The following is a 6,000-nucleotide window of genomic DNA, read 5'->3' on the forward strand; positions in this document are numbered from 1 at the left end:
TGCATTTTTATATTTGTCAATCCTCTCTCCCCTCAGAGTAGTCTTTTATTTTTTTTCCTTGATTGCCTTTTTTTCCTAAATAGACTGGGGATATTTTATTTGTTATTGCATTTTCCCCTCTTCCCTATTTGAGGATTTCTATTCTTTTAGTAGTTACTCTAAAAATTCAAAATAATATTTAAGTTAATAAAACCAACCTGTTGGACTCTCTCTGGACTAACATAAGGACCTAGGATGGCTTTAACTCTTAATTATTCCCTTTTTTCTCTGAGGCTGACAAAAACAAACAATAACACAGAAAACTGGAGCAAAAAGCACTGGAAGAAAAGGGAAAGGATTTGAACAAATAGAATGACATTCAGGAACCTGGGTACTTGGGACTTCACATGGAATTGTTGTCCATTATTTTAACTCAAACTTGTTATAAAGCAGAGCTAATTATTATCATTTTCTTATCTTATTGATTTATCTTTAGATTTATGCATATGATTCTTTTTGGTGGCGAGTTCCACTTTCATTTCAGATATTCTTTCTGGAATCAGTTTTTCTTTCTTTTTTTATTAGATCCTTCAGAAGTTCTTTAATTAACCTCAGTTTTAATTTATCTGAAAATGTCTTTGCATGTTTTCATTCTTGAAAATAGTTTTCATGAGTAACCAATATTAGTTGGACAGATATTTTCTCTCTGAATTTTGGAGATGAAGTTTACTCTCTACTTGCTACCATTATTTCAATAATAATTTATTTCTCATTCTAATTGTCATGACTTATGAATTTTTTTTTCTTGACTGCCTTTGGGATATTCTCTTTGCCTTTGTGTTTTGTAATTTCACTATGATTTGTTTAGATAGGATTTCTTTCCATTTAATTTTTTTTTTTTTGATTCATTGGTCTTTCCAAAGGTTATCATTTAACATTTTACTCAATGTTAGGAAATTCTCACTTATTATCTCCAAATATTACCTCTTTTCAATTTTGTCTGTTATTTCTTCCTGGCTTCTACTTAAAACATATTTTGATCTTCATCCTCTGTCCCCCATGAGTTGCACATTTCCTTTCATATTTATCTCATCTTTATTCCGCTTGGTATTCTGGGATCCCTCTTTTGTTCCTTCTACCTTTCATCAATTTCTCTTTAACTCTGTCAAATTGCCTTTTTTTTAAAAGAAGTTCCTGTCTCTTATTAATTAATTAATTAATTAACTTTTAATATATCCTCTCCCCCTCCCAGATGGTGCTCTTGTCTGTCTGCTCATTGTTTGCTTGCCTTCTTTTCCAGGACGCACCAGGAACCAAACCTAGGACCTCCCACATGAGAGGCAAGTGCCCAATAGCCTGAATAACATCTGTTTTCTGTGGACTGCAGCTTCTGCTGGCCTGCGGCATCTGCTTGTTGCAGTGAGATGCAGTGTCTAGCTCATTACGGAAGGTGTGGGCATCCTGTTCACCTTCTTTAGGAGGCACCAGGACCTCCCCTGTGGTAGGCAGGGACCCAACTAATCGAGCCACATCCACTTCCCTCAAATTGCCATTTTTAAAAAGATTTATTTATTTATTTACTTTTTATTTCTCTCCCCCACCCCCCGTTGTCTGCTCTCTGTGTGTCCATTCACTGTGTGTTCTTCTTTGTTTGCTTGCATTCTTGTTGGTGGCACCAGGAATCTGTGTCTCATTTTTGTTGCATCATCTTTCTGTGTCAGCTCTCCGGGTGTACAGTGCCACTCCTGGGCAGGCTGCACTTTTTCCATGCAGGGCCCTCTCCTTGCGAGGTGCATTCCTTGTGCATGGGGACATCCCTGTGTGACACGGCACTCCTTGCGCACATCAGCACTGCATGTTGGCCAGCTCACCATATGGGTCAGGAGGCCCAGGGTTTGAACCCTGGACCTCCTATGTTGTAGGCGGATGCTCTATCAGTTGAGCCAAATCTGCTACCCTCAAAGTGCTTTTTTAACATCCCATTTAGTAGCAGATTTTAAACATATTATTTTTTTCTAGGATTTCTGTTTAGTTCTTATTAAAAATATTTAGTTAATATTTGTAGTTTTTTTTTTTTCCTGGGATATTTTCAGTTCTGGTATTGTCTGTTATTTCTAATAATTCTTTCTCATGGTAGTTTGTTCCCTTACAGGCTTACATATTTTATTGAAATCTAATATTTGTTGATATTCTGGGTTGGTTATGTGTTTTTCCAGGGAAAATTTTGACTTGCTCCTTCAAGGTACCTGGGTGAAAACAGACCCAGGTCTAATTTAAATTGCGGTCATTGACATATATTTTGAGCCAGGCAAATATAGTATATTCAGAACCCCAAATCATTGGAAACTTTGACACATTTAGTCAATGACAATCTTTTTTACAAAAAGACTTCACCTAGTGCCAGAGCTGGGTCAAAGAAGCTACTTTACTAATTTCATTATTTGCCGATTGGTCTGTTTCTATCTTTGCTATCATGTATATTTTTTTCAACTCCTTGCTCTTGAAGGTCTAGTCAACAAGGGATCTATGCATGTCCTAAGATTAACTTACACTTTCAATGCTTGCTTAAATTCATGGTACATGCACCAGACTTCAGCTGATTTCTCTTATTTTCTTGGAAGCTCACCCAATTATTTAAGAGAGTAGTTTGAATTGTTTTATCAAACTGTATTAGATGTTACATATCAGGAAGATTTTACAATATCTAGGCTACCATAATGCTGTAAATATAAGACTCATATTTATACTTAAGAAAATTATTTTACTCAGTAGGAAAATATTTTTTTAAAGAAGTCAAAATATTTTCACCAGGCTCATGTAAAACTCCTTGTCTTTCTGGATGGCTAGCTTTTTTAAGAGCTAGGGCAATGATTTTTAGGTATGATCAGGTGGTACCAAACAATATAACTGTGATAAGTCATTGAAATCCATCATCACATTTTCATGGCAATATCTTTTTAGTGAAGAAGATAGACTCTAAAGCAGAGCTGAAGGGTTCAAACCTTAGCTCTTTCTCTTAATAGTGTGTGAATTTTGAGGAATCTTATGTATCTCACTCAGTTTTTTTCTTTTTAGTAAGAGGGATAAGATGAACTAGCTCATAAGGTTTCTCTGAGGAATCAATGTATTAATACATGTAAAGCACCAACAGAAATGCTTGGCACATGGTAAGGCTAAAAACATCTAGTGATTATTATCATGATAGATATTGGTGATTCCAACCAGTAAATTGCAAATTAATCATAGGCTCAACAAGATAAAGTAGATAGGCAGCAGCATTTAAAAATTGAGTCCACATATTTCATCCCTCATTTAAAATGAACTGAATTGCAACGCTTCCAATGAATAAAATATAGATTCAAGATTTTTTTATAGGACTTGAGTTAAAGTATTCATTTAAAATATGCCTCTCAAGAAAACACTTGAGAAATACACTTTAAAATTATAAATTTCCATTAAATGAGGTCCAAAACATATGAATCCAAATTTTAAATAGTTGCCTTACATTAAGTTTATTTAGCATTCAAATGTAGTTTTGACAAAATTTGATCACCATATTGGAAAAATCTCAAGTTTCAAACAAATGGCTGCTACTATTTGAATGTATTTTCTGTTTATATTTATTCATCTCCTTTTTAACAGTTTAAGGTTTTAAAGGCAAAGGAAAGGTGTTCTCTCCAATATTTGAAAGTAGGAATTTTCAGCTCCTATAATCATGTGGTAAAAATTGTATTCAGTCTCTTGCTCCAATCTGAAGAAGAGATACAGCCTGAATTGTGAAAATGCGCACCATTTGTTGTGGCAGAATTTAAATTGTTTCCCTTTCCCTTCTGGAGGAATATATAATGCAACATTTTTCTTTAGTGCAGTTACACAATGTATATGTTTAAAACAGACTTGCAACTTCTACCCTCTGGTTTATTGGACTTACCCCAGCCAGTTAACAGGGAGGTGAAGAAGGTCAACCACCACACCAGGGAGCCAAGAGTGCCTACAATTACAAGAAGGAGAATTGCTTCCATCATCCAAGTGGAATCTAAGACCTCTCTCGATATAGAGGTGGTGTGGACATAACTATCTCAGGGTCCACAGAATGGAGGAATAGAGTATCTATTAGAGTGGACTTACTGATATTCTATTATGGAACTATTGTGATTAGTAATGGAAGTAAATGTAGCATTGATGTGGAGAAAGTGGCCACGGTAGCTTCTGAGGGTAGGGAGTGGGAAGAAGAGATGTGATGTGGGGGCATTTTCAGGACTGGGAGTTGTCCTGGGTTGTGCTGCAGGGACAGTTACTGGACACTGTATGTCCTGCCATGGCCCACTGGGTGGACTGGGGGAGAGTGTAAACTATCATGTGGACCATTGGCCATGTGGTGCAGCAGTGCTCAGAGATGCATTCACCAAGTGCAATGAATGTCCCAGGATGATGGAGGAGGTTGTTGTTATGGGAGGAGTGTGGTGAGGTGGGTGGGGGGTATATGAGAACCTCATATTTTTTGAATGTAACATTAAAAAAAATAAAGACAAAAAATTTTAAAAAATTAATAGAAGAGGTGATCAAAGTTGGCATTTTGTTTAGTGATAGGATTTTTGGAAATAAACTACTCCTTACCCCTAGCCAGCAAGAACATAAGTCCTACAGTGCTAAGCCACAAGGAAATGAAATCCACCAACCTGAATATTCTGATTAGACATCAGCCCCAAGCAGTATCTTAGTTGTGGCTGTTCTAACCCAACTCCTGAAGGAAACAAATTGTTGTGACTGTGAGGCCAAAGAACATACCTGGTACTAAATCAGGCATAAGCTTATTGGGACTTATCAACAGGAGAGACTCTCCAATGGTGGCAGATTAGACAATGAAAATAGCGCTCTGCAAAGACATGGGAAAATGAGGAGTGATCTAAGGGGTTTCAGAACAAGGACATTCTACAAGGTATGAGAACAGCGTTTCTGCTAGGGTCACATGAGGCATACATATGGAGTCCAGTGTTGATGTTTTCACTACACAATTAGGAAGGATGTTTACCAAGAACATTTACTGCTTTGGGAAGATTATAGTTTAGGATAACATCTATATATTCTCTTCCCTCTGGGAAGGGTTGTTAACATTTAACTTATACCTATGTCATGTAGGTGACAATGTGTTGAGGAACTGGGGGGCAGACTGTGTCCCCACAATCCACCCCCACTTAGCAGCCTATGTTGACCATAGGGTAAGCATTGCATTCACATTTCATAGCACTGGTATATACAAATATTTTACATTAATGAAGGCACAGGTCTCATCTTGTGACACAGTAAGAATATCTAAAGCTATCCTATTTTGTAAAACTACCTCTTGTATTTGGGTAGTTTCTTCATTTAGTAAGGAAATTTCTACTTTGGATTCATTAAGGGCTTGAGAAGTATGATTGGCTAAAGCTGTTATGCATTTTTCAGTGACAATTGCAATTCCACCTGGCACAAAAATGGGATGCACTTTACTGTATATCTAGCCTTGATAGTAAAATTACACAGTTCAGGCGGTAACCACCACACATCATGGATTCTCTCTTGTCATTCCATGCAGACAGGAACAATGCTATCTATGGTGATAGACTCAGCCATTTAATCATCATAAACCATTATATACAGCTTATCCTAATAAAGGCCTGAGCTTATAAATCTGTTCCCTTACAAGGGAAAAAATATAATTATGAGTCCATTGAAAAATGACAGCTGAATCTCAGTCTTATATGAGAAGGTCTTGTTCACAATTGTCAATGAGTTGTATACTGCCATGCCAGCAGAGTGCTCCATGCTATCCAGTTTGTAGGAGTTATGGTCCAAGGCAGGCTAGTAGCACCCAAGGATTGTAAGTCTGTGCAAACACAACATTGGGTTTAATTGTGGGCATGGGTTACTGCTGAAGCCCACTGTAGAAATGTATTGGCTAGGGCTACAGGAGAAAAGAAAGATGTTCTGGGGGAACAGTAAGGAGCAGATCATGTTGGTCTAACAGTATACAAGCAACAT

The sequence above is a fragment of the Dasypus novemcinctus genome, chromosome 11, assembly GCF_030445035.2.
Source record: "Dasypus novemcinctus isolate mDasNov1 chromosome 11, mDasNov1.1.hap2, whole genome shotgun sequence".
NCBI classification, from domain to species: Eukaryota; Metazoa; Chordata; class Mammalia; order Cingulata; family Dasypodidae; genus Dasypus; species Dasypus novemcinctus.